The following is a 14,503-nucleotide window of genomic DNA, read 5'->3' as shown; positions in this document are numbered from 1 at the left end:
CATGGTTACGTTAAACAACATAGCATATAATTGATTTATGGAATAAGTCATTTAAGGAAATAAAGTGTTAAGTGTGCAAATGGTTTTGAAGGTGAACACGGGAATGATACGTTCAAAGTATGATTTAAAAAACGAATCTTTTGCGATAATAAATCTGACATGTAATCGTGCAAGGAAAATAAACAAATTAAAGGCAATGCGGAAAATAAACGAATTAAAGGTAGTGCAAGAAATAAACAATCAAAGTATGGTTGGTACCCTAATGGTTGTTATTGTGTAGCTTCAATAGTCAATTCTGATTTTGAGTATATGACATGTAATGTCATCGATTTCTGAATACTGTGTTCCAAAATCCGCTTCTGTGCTGATCATGAGAAGTTCTGGAAGATATCAAGTTACTGCTGCAATGTTCTTTTGCTTCTGTATTGATTCACTCCTGAGAAGTTTTTGAAGAGATGCTAGGTTGATGCTGCAACGTTCTTTCCACTTTTACTTCTGGACGTGACTCTGATTGTCAAGCTTCTGAAGTTTTGTTACTAAGCTGAAGATTCTGAAGATCTCAAGCCATACATTAAGGTTATCAAAGTTCTGATTGTAGATTCTGAAGATTCTGAAGATACTGAAGATCTCAAGTTAAACTACTGATGTTGTTAAGGTTCTGATCGAAGATTCTGAAGTTTCTAATTCCAACTATATGTTTCTTCATTTCATGCTTCATCCACTTTCATCAAAAGCTAATGAATTTGAAGATGATATCAAATTGGTACGTGATCAAATAGTATATAGTACAAATCAAATATTTTTCCACTACCTGATATCATGGGCAATGACAATATTATACATCACACATGTCATTGAATTTGCGGGCGAAGGACAATATGTAGTATCAATCCTTTCACCTATCCAACAATGGACAACCTCTCGGTTTGGTATCCCTAATTAGTCATAGACTTAGTACCCAATACTAGTCCTATGTCGATGGTTCCTTATAGGATGCCTACTTCAGAGTTGAGCAAACTGAAGAAACAGTTGGAAAAGTTGCTTGAGAAAAAGTTTGTTCGCTCGAGTGTTTCGCTGTGGGGAGCGCCAATGTTGTTAGTTAAGAAAAAAGATGATAACACGAGGTTGTGTGTTGATTATTGATAATTGAATAAGGTTACTATTAACAACAAGTATCCTCTTCAAATAATCAATGATTTGATGGATCAGTTGGTTGGTGTTAGCGTGTTTGGTAAGATTGATTTGCGGTTGGATTATCATAAGATTCGAGTGAAGTCGGACAATATTCCGAAGACTGCATTCAAAACGATATATGGTCACTATGAGTATTCAGTGATGTCATTTGGTGTGTCTAATGCGTCTAAAGTGTTCATAGAATACATGAATATAATATTCCACCAGTACTTAGATTAATTTGTGGTTGTATTCATCGATAATATTATGATATATTAAAAGCGTGATAAAGTGCATGCAGAGCATCTGAGAGCTGTGTTGCAGACCTTGCAAGAGAAATAGTTGTATGTGAAGTTATCCAAGTGTGAGTTCTGGTTGCGAGAAGTGAGTTTCCTCGGGCATGTGGTTTCTACTGGTGATATTGTTGTTGATCCTTCGAAGATAGATGTTGTGTTATAGTGGGAGACTCCGAAGTTTGTTACAAAAATCATAAGTGTTCTTGGTTTGGTTGGTTATTACAAGAGGTTTATTGAAGGCTTTTTGAAGTTAACATTGCATTTGACTCAGTTAACTCGAAATGGTCAATCTTATGTTTTGGATGTGCATTGTGAGGAGAATTTTTAAGAACTTAAGAAGAAGTTAATGTCTATGCCAATTTTGATTTTGCTGAATCCCAGTGAGTCCTTTGTGGTGTATTATGATGCTTTAAACATGGGTCTAAGTGATGTGTTAATGCAAAATAGCCAAGTTATGACTTATGCTTCTAGACAATTGAAAGTTCATGAGAGGAACTATCATGTGCATGATCTAAAGTTGACAACTGTGGTGTTTGTGTTAAAGATTTGGAGGCATTATTTGTTTGGTTATAGGTTTGAAGTGTTCAGTGATCATAAGGGTTTGAAGTGTCTACTTGATTAAAATGAGTTGAATATGAGACAAAGAAGATGACTTGAATTTCTGAAGGATTATTATTTTGGTTTGAGCTACCATTAGGGTAAAGCCAATGTTGTGGTTGACACGTTAAGTAGAAAGTTGTTGCATATGTTAATGCTCATGGTTCAAGAGTTGGAATTGATTGAGCAATTAAGAAATATGAGTTTTGTGTGTGAATAGACTCCTAACAGTGTGAAGTTGGACATGTTGAAGTTGACCAATGATATCCTTTAAGAGATTATAGAAGGTCAGAAGGTCGATTTTGAATTGATTGACCGATTAATGTTAATCAATCAAGGTAAAAGATGTGATTTTAGAATCGAAGAGAATGCTGTGATGAGATTCAGAGACAGAGTTTGTGTGCTAGATGTACCAAAACTTAAGAAGAGTATTTTGGAGGAATGTCATAGAAGTTGTATAAGTATTCATCCTGGTGCCACTAAGATGTACCATGACTTGAAGAGAATGTTTTGGTGGCCAAGAATGAAGAAGGAATTAGTTGAGTTCGTTTATGTGTGTCTGACTTGCCAGAAGTCGAAGATTGCACATCAAAAATTGTCAGGTCTGATGCAATCGTTGAGTATTCCTTAGTGGTAGTAGGACAATATTTTCATGGATTTTGTGACGAGCTTGCTAAAGATGACAAAATGATATAATTCCATTTGAATTATTATTGATAGTCTGACTATATCGACTCATTTCATTCTGATTAAGATCAATTATCCATTGCAGAGATTAGTTGAGTTATATATACCTATCATCCAATCTCATCTTTTATCACATGTCTCGTCAATCAAAATCATAAATAAATGTAATATCATATATAAAATATAATATATAAATAATATATTTATTTATATATTATACTTTTATATATATGATATTATATTAATATATAAAAATATAATACATAAATAAATAAATAAATATATATATATATATATATATATATATATATATATATATATATATATATATATATATATATATATATATATATATATATATATGAATCTACTATGATCATCGGTGTTAATAAATAAAATATTAAAAAAAAATAGTAGTAGTAATGGTTTAAGATTTAAATTTAAATAGAAAAAAATATGATAAATATTTAAAGAAACAAAGACGCATGCAAAAAAAGGTGATGATGATGTGTACTGTATGACCCACTCCAACACGAAGCTCTTCCTCCTCTTCCCATGCTTTTGTGTATTTTAAGACTCTCATTCATCACAATAATTTTCCATTCTACCCTTCGCCATTGCTTCTTCCTATTTTGCCACTGATATGCACTTTCCTTCATAATCCTTTTACACAGGTAATTATGACGAGGGGTAATCATGACATTACATAGGTAATGATACATAGAGCGGCGGGACCCGTACGTAATGTCAGAAGAGCAGCCATGCCGCGGGAAGAGGGTTACTTTGGTCTTTTTCAACACGTATTCCACCTCATTTTAAAAAAATAATAAAAAAATTAAAAACAGAGAAGGGTGCTCCATTTTGAACCGAAAGCGAAAGAACCAATCAGAATGAAAACAAAAACAAAAACACTCTCTTTTTGAATTGAGAAGAAGAAGAAGAAAAAAGCATGAGGAACCAACAACAACAACTACAACAACACTACAACCTTAACTTCATCTTTCTCTTTCAACTATGGTTCCCTTTCTTTTTCTTTCTTTAATTCTTTAATTTCTTAATTCCCAAACAAAAAAATAAAAAATAAAAGAAAACTGAAAAAAGTTATTAACCAACACACAGTTCATTTCACTGTACCAGAGATTCGTTCAAAAAAAAAACTTTTCTCGTTCTTATCTCTTCAAATATTTCTTCAAAGCTTAGTATAGTTCAGAAAGATGAAGATCGGTGAAACGGTGTCGTTTCAGTGAATACTCTTTTGAAAATCGAAATCGATCGTTGTTTTTATCAAGATGAAGATGTTCCCAGGGCTCTGATCTCGAACGATTTACCGTGTTTTTCTTGTGTTCTTCGCTGTCTTTTGTGGAGGAAACACGTTTGTTACGTCTGTTTCTGTGCAAGTTTTTTTTTCCACTTCCAATGTATGGTTTCATGTTAGAAAAGCGCTTAAAATTGGAATCTGGATAGAAGAAAGTGAAGTGATTTTGGTGGAAGTGATTTTGTTTGTTTAGGGTTTAGGAAAATAGCAATGTCTTGCAAGGATAAAGGTGGATTAGACAATGGAAAATACGTTCGCTATACACCTGAACAAGTTGAAGCTCTTGAGAGGCTTTATCATGATTGTCCTAAACCTAGTAGCATTCGTCGCCAACAGCTTATTCGGGAGTGCCCTATTCTCTCTCATATTGAGCCTAAACAGATTAAAGTTTGGTTTCAAAATAGAAGGTATATAGTTTTTTAGATTTACGTGGAAATTATTGTTGATTATGTTTTTTGTTTTGTTTTTAGTAATGGTTATGAATGATGATATTAATGGTGGGTTTTTGTTTTTGTTGTTGATTTAGATGTAGGGAGAAGCAGAGAAAAGAGGCTTCACGTTTGCAAGCTGTTAATAGGAAGTTGAGTGCCATGAATAAGCTGCTTATGGAAGAGAATGATAGGTTGCAGAAACAAGTGTCTCATTTGGTGTATGAAAATGGCTACTTTCGCCAACATACCCAAAATGTATGCTTTTTGCTTGCTTATAATTAGAATTCTTAAGTTTTTAAATATTAGTTATATCCTCATTTTCCGCTTATTAGTAGTTACTAGTTTAGAATCGCCTATAGTTTGTTTTTTACTAGTTTAGAATTGAGTTAGAATGGTGCTTTTTGTGCAGACTACACTTGCAACCAAAGATACAAGCTGTGAATCGGCGGTGACTAGTGGTCAACGCAGTTTGACAGCCCAGCATCCCCCAAGGGATGCAAGTCCTGCAGGGTAAGTGGGAGATTATTGCCATTGGGCCCCTTTTTGTTTTTTCCTTGTTTTGGATGTGTCTGTTTGGACTTATGAAACCATGTGGCATTTTTCTCTCTTTAGGCTTTTGTCCATTGCAGAGGAAACTTTAGCAGAGTTTCTTTCAAAGGCTACTGGAACTGCTGTAGAGTGGGTCCAAATGCCTGGAATGAAGGTAATCTAATCACTCTTAATATTTTTTCCCCAAGGGTTTCACTTCTATTTGATGTGTGCTTGTTTGAACAAACATTTTAAACTTTAAAATTTGCTTTTTTGTGCAGCCTGGTCCGGAATCTATTGGAATCATTGCCATTTCTCATGGTTGCCCTGGTGTGGCAGCTAGAGCATGTGGCCTAGTGGGTCTAGAACCTACACGGGTTAGTGCTCTCTGAATTTATTTTTCTTTATGATAATTGTTTTACTGGTGTTCATTGACGGGATCAACCAACCATACTCTTTACAGGTTGCAGAAATCCTTAAAGATCGGCCCTCGTGGTATCGTGATTGCCGAGCTGTGGATATTCTGAATGTGCTCCCCACAGCAAATGGTGGAACCATTGAGCTGCTTTACATGCAGGTAAAGCAACTCAAACTTAGTGTCTATGAATGGTGACTTTGTAACATAACAGACTGGATATCTTATTTGCATATTTTTTTATGATCAGCTATATGCGCCAACCACATTGGCTCCTGCACGAGACTTATGGTTGTTGCGCTACACATCTGTTTTAGAAGATGGAAGCCTAGTGGTAAGTCAATGTAAAGAACCCTTAATATTTTTATTTGATTCGATGTAGTTAAAAACAGACATCTCTTATGTGCAATGCCTCACTCTATTATTTTTGTAAACACTGTCCTCCTAATTCGGAAGTATGAGCACATTTAAATCAATTCTTTAATGCTTTCTTTTTTCAGATATGTGAGAGGTCTCTTAAAAACACACAGAATGGTCCAAGCATGCCTCCTGTGCAGCATTTTGTTAGAGCTGAGATGCTGCCCAGTGGGTACCTGATAAGACCTTGTGAAGGAGGTGGTTCCATCATCCACATTGTTGATCATATGGATTTGGAGGTACAGGAATTCGACTTTGTTGCATTGGTACTTTCATCCAACGTAAAGTAACTTCAGCATGTTTGTGTTATTGTTAGCCATGGAGCGTTCCCGAGGTACTGCGTCCACTGTATGAATCATCAACGATGCTGGCTCAGAAGACAACAATGGTGGTATGTTTTTTCGTACTTCATTATTGAGGCTGATTTTGTTTTTATTTAAACTTAAGTTTCAGCTCTACAATTTGAAACTACTTATCATGTTAAAGAGTGGGACACATGTAGAATTAGTGCTCAACCAAAAGCTCTGTTTTCTTTACATGTTTCTCCATTTCATTCAGGCCCTACGTCACCTAAGGCAGATTTCACATGAAGTTTCTCAGTCTAATGTCACTGGGTGGGGCAGACGACCAGCCGCACTTCGAGCACTTGGCCAAAGACTGAGCCGGTTGGTTATATATATATATATATATATATATATATATTTAACCGATACATGTTTTTTTTTGTAGAAATTTATTTTATCTAAATTTGAGTTCTCACTTATTTTATCTGGCAGGGGTTTCAATGAGGCACTCAATGGGTTTACAGATGAGGGATGGTCAATGATTGGCAATGATGGTGTTGATGATGTTACAATTCTAGTGAATTCATCACCTGACAAATTAATGGGTCTGAATCTTTCATTTGCCAATGGATTTCCATCTGTCAGTAATGCAGTCCTATGTGCTAAAGCTTCAATGCTATTACAAGTAAGCCTGGTTTTCAAATTTCACAAAATTTCCATTAAATTAGTGAATAAAGTATCAAACAAAAAATTGTGTTTTATTGCGATATGATTTTAGACAGATAAATCTCAAAATCGTATTATATTGTAAGCATATATTTCAGTGTCCGCAGCATATTATTGATTTTTGCATGATTTGTTAGGCTCATTTTTAATTGAAAAGGCATTAGGCTACCAATTGCCCATTTAATGAACTGCTCATATCCAACGGGATTGTGTTACGGGACATATAAGAACTTCTTTGATCATTGATTGATGTTCTAATATGCAGTTCCTGAACATGCTTTGTTTGTTTTATAAATAATTATTACGTTTATTTCTCTCTTCTTCAAGTCTTGCTGTCCTCCCTAACAAAAGCATAGCCTAGAGAGGTTGCAAATTTTTAGTTTTGACTATATATTTGTTATTGTCATGTGTTATTTCGGTGCGCAGAATGTACCCCCGGCCATTCTACTGAGGTTTTTGCGGGAACATAGATCAGAATGGGCAGACAACAACATGGATGCTTACTCAGCTGCTGCCATCAAAGTTGGTCCTTGTAGTTTCTCAGGATCTCGAGTTGGAAATTATGGGGGCCAAGTAATTCTTCCACTAGCCCACACTATTGAGCACGAGGAGGTAACATTTCCCCAAAGACTAAAAGACTAAAAAACAATCACAAATTTAGTAAGATGCAGGTTGACTTTTTGCTTACATATTGTAGTTTCTGGAAGTTATTAAATTGGAAGGAATGGCTCATTCTCCCGAAGACACAATAATGCCTAGAGAAGTGTTTCTTTTACAAGTAAGTATTTTCCCTTTATGTTGCTTGCTTTATGTTTCTTGGTTCTCACTGTCAGAGATGGTCCTAACTTGATATGCCTGTTTTGCTTGATGTGATATTAATAAGTAGAAACAGAGCTGCGTGGATTCATGTAATTCACTAATAAAAACTTCTGCTTATACAGTTTGAGTTATATAAGGTTCAAATATCTCACTTATATGTAGCATGCTTGTGATGTGTTGCCTTGAATTTTTTTAGGTTTGTAATGTTAGGCAGTTAGATGTGTGTTATATATTTCACAATCGTATGTGGACTTTGTTCCGTTGGTACAATCATTTCTTTAGGTTTTGGGTGACATAAACTTAATTTAAGGTTGGCACACTTGTTCTGTTGTCTGTTACGGAAATATCATTCACTTTTCCTAGATTAAAAAGCAAATAAAATATTAGTAGTCTCTATGCTTACATGTCTATGATGTGGAAAAATCATTCTTATCCATCTTGAATATTTTTATAGAAAAAATAACTTGCTAGTTCAGCTTAAGTATTTTGTCAAAAAGAAAAAAAAGTTTAGGTCTGGTATTATTTGCACTTCTTATGGCTCTGCCAAAATGGGGAAACTTTATGTTCTTTTACAATTACATTCACTTTGGTTTCTATCACACCATTGCTTTTCTCTTACTTGAAAAAGAAGAAAACAAGCAGAAAATTTGTTAAGCCGTGCTCCATTACACAACGGAGATCTGTTTTATATACATACCAATTGAATGACAGTACAAAAATTGGTGTTGCCCTATTTACTATATTTACATGACTGTGTTAGAGTAGTTATTTGCGTAACGTCTCAAAGGTAAGCTCTTGAATGGACTGTTAGAGATAGGTGAACTGACAAGTAGTCAATTTCATGGCTTGGTTTATAGTTTCTGCACTTGACCTTGAATCGTCATTATGTTTTTTACTTTAATAGGAGATAAGGTTGCCCCAATGAATTAATACAATCCCAAACCATTAAGTGACCTCATTTGTAGGAGAATCTGTTCAATTAGCATCTGGATATCCCACAACCAGGGAACGACCTCTTGCTCCATAGATAGGACCTTTTTTGTGAAGCTGCTTTAATGTTCTTCAAGATGCTTATTATGGTATCCTAATGTCTTTCACTTGTTCAATTATATAATTGGCTGATCACCCCTAACAAAGGAGAAATTTTGGGTGGTAGCTAGATAACTTAGTTTGCTTTCAAGTATTTTGTAACTCTCAAGATCGGAAGTGGCTTCCCCTGTTATGGTAGAAGCTTGGCATTAGGATCTATAAGAGTGTTAGCATCCTTGAGTTGTTCCATCTACTACATGTATCCTCTAGAATGTCCTTTGTATAATTATTAAAATTAAAATACCATCCTCGAGTTGTACCATCTCAAATCTCAAGACATATAAAGTATTGACGCTTGTCAAAATCTTTCGTCTATGAATGGTGCAAGGATGTTGTTTATCTGAACAATGCCAGGATGATGACCATTTTATATCATGACAATTTCATCGATGTATGCAACCTAGTAAATACACCAATGGTCGAATGGCAATAGAAGACTGTGAGTGGTCTATGCAATTATGTGTAATACCCAGGAGACTGTTTGAGGCCATGTGGAGATTTTTCTTAATGAAAGAGTAGCTCTGAAGACCCGTGGGAGTGTGTCTCCATGTGAGACAAACAATGGCGCCCTTGGATATGTTTGAGCTCAGACTAGGTTGAAACTTTAAGGATGAGCTGGTCTTAGATTTGTGATCTAAATCTAGTGGTTGCTGGTCAGAAATTATGACATTTGGCGAAACAAATCTGCAAAAGAAGTAGGTAGAAATTAGATCACCCATGAATGGTTGGTCCATTGGTTATTCAGGCACCCACTTACTACACATGTAATTATGTCATAATTGTAAACAATTCTTTGTAGACATGATTAAATAAATTTCACCATTCAATTGATGAATATTATCATATTATCTAAATGATTGTATATAACAAAAGATAGAATGGACACTCAGTTATAAAGTCTTATGGATCAATACACGCTCTATAATAAGTAAATTATATGTTAAATTGAAGTTACTCAATAGAATATCAAATAGTTTTTAAACTTTTTGAAAAGTTAGGCCCTGTTTACTTTAGTGTTTTCTGTTTTCATTTTCATAAAATACCCCAATTTTTATCTAGTTTTAAAGAACATTTAATTTAACAGTGTAGATTGAAACAATTTAATTTAGGTGGATGGATTTCTTATAGTTCATTTGATCTGTTTTACTAGCTCTGCAGTGGAATGGATGAGAATGCTGTGGGTACCTGCGCTGAACTTATATTTGCTCCAATTGATGCATCTTTTGCTGATGATGCTCCCCTTCTGCCTTCTGGATTTCGCATCATTCCTCTTGATTCTGGAAAGGTCAGCCTTAGTCATTATTGAAGCTGTATATTTTGTTTGATTTAGTAGTTGCCTTTCCATTAGTTTTTTTAAAAATATTATTGCGATGTAAAATTTTGCAGGAAGTTGCCAACCCCAATCGCACCCTTGACCTGGCATCTGCCCTTGACATTGGCCCTGCTGGAAACAAAGCTTCAAATGATTATTCTGGAAATTCTGGCTGTATGAGATCAGTGATGACAATAGCATTTGAATTTGCTTTTGAAAGTCATATGCAGGAGCATGTAGCATCTATGGCACGGCAATATGTTCGTAGTATTATATCATCTGTCCAAAGGGTAGCATTAGCACTTTCACCTTCTCATTTGAGTTCACAAGCTGGGCTCAGGACACCACTGGGTACTCCTGAAGCTCAAACACTTGCTCGTTGGATCTCCAACAGTTATAGGTGTGTAAGCTCCTTTTACTTCTTTTGCAATTTGCCTTTGCCTTACTTAGACTAACGCAAGTGTTTTGTATTTAGCCATGAATCTTATGTTATGGTTCCTGTTGACATCCTGCGTGATGACGTCCATTTGGTGTGTTGAACTCTTGCCCTTCAAGATTGTGTTAAGGATATGAAATCAATTTTATATCATCTCAATTGATGAATTGTAAATTATACCCACATCTAGGGCATTTCCTTTTTCTTTTTCTTGATAGTCCGCTCTTATCCCCAATGCCCCCACCTACCCGTTCTCCACTTATTAGAGAAACAAATTTCCACTGACCCTACCAGCATAACCAATGTTTGATATTCTATTGTTTAAGTTTTAACTGCTGATGACTATTCTAAAACTCTTGCTAGTCCATGTATCTATGTTCTATTCTGTTATCAGGTATTTCAAGAAAGACTATACTTCCACGGCTGTTATTTTTACTGTCTTTATTTTACAGGTGCTTCTTGGGCGCTGAGCTACTTAAATCTAATAATGAGGGAAGCGAATCTTTGCTCAAGTCCTTGTGGCATCACTCTGATGCAATACTATGCTGCACTCTAAAGGTATACTCAAATTTGATTTTAATTTCATAGTATATGTGTACATATATTCTCATAATCAGACACTTTTTGATTTTAATTTCATAGTATATGTGTACATATATTCTCATAATCAGACACTTTTTCTATACCCAGTAAAACTCAGCCTTCTGTCGTAAAATAATTATGAAATTGTATATCTTGCTGTAGTGAGTTGTCTAGATTTTGTTATATCTTGTTGCCTACAGTTTAAATCCATTTCTAATTGGTACACCATAGTTATATTGTCTTGCCTACAAGTCAATTGGTGATGCTTCTCATTATTACACTGTTCTATACTTGTTTGAAAACACCTTCATGGCACTCTGTTTTTGCAGGCGTTGCCCGTGTTTACTTTTGCAAACCAAGCAGGGCTTGACATGCTGGAGACTACCTTAGTTGCACTACAGGATATAACATTGGAGAAAATATTTGATGATCATGGCCGAAAGATTCTGTGCTCGGAGTTTCCTCAAATCATTCAACAGGTGTGTCAATTTTATTTGAGCTGATCCATCACTTATTCCAGAGTATGCTGAAAAATATAACTTGCAATATTATTCTTTTCATTCTTTTTTTGGCAGGGTTTTGGATGCCTTCAAGGTGGTCTATGTCTCTCAAGCATGGGTAGACCTATTTCATATGAAAGAGTAGTAGCATGGAAGGTGCTGAATGAAGAAGAGAATGCTCATTGTATTTGCTTTATGTTTGTGAACTGGTCTTTTGTTTGACATTGTTATTAGAGAATAGGATTCTAAGTGTCAAAGAGGAAGCACTCTTGTTTTGTTAAGACATCTTTTGTTGCATGATGTTTTGCTATATATGCTGCAAAAACTTGGATTGCATGTAAAAACTAATTACATATTAGCCTACGTTACTTTTTTTCCTTATATTTCAGTGCCATGTTTATTTTGGGTCATTCATTACCGAGTTGTAATGTTGGAAGAATTCTCGATGCTGCGAAACAAATCGATATCCGTTTTTGAGCTATACACAGTTTACAGTAATTTGCAAGCTCAGTTTTAAAACTAACACAGTAACTTCTACAAGTTTCATATTATTTTACAAAAAGAAAGATTGTTTTGAACAAAATGGTAGGGAATTTTGTTTCTGTGGGTGTATTTGCCACTGCTGTCAGTGTCACATTTCATCCAAGAATGTGGCAAAGGAGGGATTCATTGTCAATATATCCCTAAGTATAATGTTTGCATTTTTAATGGTGCAGAACAAAACAATATTTAATAATGTTGGTTTAGTTAAAAAAATTTAATCGACATTTATTATGTTATCACACCAACAAAATTTTGAATGATGTCTCAGTATGATAATAGTGTAAGCCACGTATATATTGCGCACTTCTGTTGTAACACTTTCTTACCTAGCAATTTTCTTGGTTGCATTTGAAAGAGTAAGAAAAGGTCTGGATAAGTGGATGACTAGTTTTCTTTCTTTATCAATTGCATTAATTAGACTCAACTACTATCATTCACATATTTATTGATTGATTCATCACTACTATCATTTATTTAAGAGACTAATTTTTATACAATGTCTATTTAAAAAGTTTTAAGCTAGTAAGTCATAACCACTTATATGTTGGACTTTAGAAACAATTACAAATAAGATCAAATATTTCAATAATTTAATAATGATAATTGACCGAGAGTATACAATCTTTACATTCTTTACACTAGTGATGTATACAAGTCAACTATTTATTTAAATAAAATTAAAATTAAAATATAATTAAAAGTTTTGAAAGAATACAACCCCTTAAAACTTCTTCAATTACGAGTATGTGTTTTAGAATTTAAGAGAAAATAAATCAACGATTTGTATCTCAATCTTGATAATGTTAATATCTTAACTGATGCCGATTTGTATCTCAATCTTGATAATGTTAGTATCTTCACTAATATTGAGAAATTTGAGAAGTCGGTTAATGCTATTATAATTTCACTACTAGTCTCCTATTTAAGTGTCAAAAGGAGTTGATCACTAGCTACTAACGTTGAGCCTATGAAACCTAGACCAAATATCGTCGGCCACTATCGAAAAAACATAATGTGATCTTTGCACATTCTCATTTGCCTAATCACAAGTAGAGGATTTGACATCACTAGAGTTATCAAGTAGTACCTCTTGTTCAATTGGAGTAAATATTTTTTTTAACTATTCTAATAGCTTAGGTTAAGATACCTTATTTTCACATTGGTTTTGACCTTTGCCAATCAAGTATAGCCGACTTCATCCTTTCTATAAAACAACTTATCTGCTGTATCAGATTCAGGAGGAGCTTACTTGATGTCAACAAGTTAATTAAATTGACAACCATTATTCTTAAATACTTATGTTTGTCATCGTCAAAAAGGGGACGATTGTTGAAATAAAATTGGTTAATATCATATCCATTGGGTTTTGATGATAACAAAGTATTTAAAGAATAATTGAGTATTCTAACATCTGGTCAAGTATGCCGGATAATATCATTAAGAACATATGAAGAGATGCTTGATGAATCTGTATTTAAAGATCAGACTCTGGTTCTGAAGATCACTTTTGAAGACTCTGCCTTTGATGGAGATCCAAACACTTAAGAAGTCAACTTTAAAGAAAGTCAGCCTCTGGTGACCCAGACTCTGAAGCTTCAGAAGTCAAGAAGTGGACTCTGATGTGATCAACCTTTAAAGAATGAAGTCTGAAGGAAATTCAACCTCTGAAGCAGGAGCTCTTCTACCAAGGCAACTCTGACAGACCCATAGACTTTTTGATTACGCTAAGACTTAAGGAAAAATCTCTTCTTGGATGCTTGAGCCTCAACGGATAATTTCTCTTGCAAAAAGGTGCTTTGTTGATATGTTTAATAAAGTACAAAGCTAACCCAACCTTTTGGTGAACGTCTCCAACATCTCTCTCTCTCTCTCTCTCTATTTAAGGAGCCGCATGACTGAAGAAGAAGATAACCAAGCTCCAATACAACACACTGCTACAGAATCTAAACATTGATATTCACAGAGAAGCTATTATGTCAAAATTTATTAGACTTAAAACATCTTAAAATTGTGTATATTTTATAAGTTCTTAAGTCTTAAAATTTTTCTGAGTTATATTTTGTCTACACCTATGATTGTATATCAAGTGTAGCTGTTACCCAAATCTCTTAACAGTTTGTTATATAGTCAAAAGTCTCTTGCTTGCGTGCTTGACCATTTGAAGTCCGAGACTTATGTGTTTGAGCAATGAAGTCTTTAGCTTGTGTGCTAAAGTAAGGAAGTCTTGAGCTTGTGTGCTTGAGTAAGGAAGTCTCGAACTTGTGTGTTTGAGCAAGAAATTTTTTTTATGCTTGTGTGTATAATCAAAGGAAGTCTCTTGTTTGTGTGTTTGAACATTTGTAATTAGTTTGGT

At 34.6% G+C, this 14,503-nt stretch overlaps 1 pseudogene; it reads left to right on the top strand.

Annotated features, from left to right (window-relative positions):
- The first annotated feature begins 3,611 nt into the window (after nt 1-3,611).
- LOC127087449 (homeobox-leucine zipper protein ATHB-15-like) lies at nt 3,612-11,988 on the top strand (annotated as a pseudogene).
- The last annotated feature ends 2,515 nt before the right edge of the window (nt 11,989-14,503 follow it).

The sequence above is a fragment of the Lathyrus oleraceus genome, chromosome 5 (genome assembly GCF_024323335.1).
Source record: "Lathyrus oleraceus cultivar Zhongwan6 chromosome 5, CAAS_Psat_ZW6_1.0, whole genome shotgun sequence".
NCBI classification, from domain to species: domain Eukaryota; kingdom Viridiplantae; phylum Streptophyta; class Magnoliopsida; order Fabales; family Fabaceae; genus Lathyrus; species Lathyrus oleraceus.
This window is presented reverse-complemented; position numbering and strand designations above follow the sequence as displayed.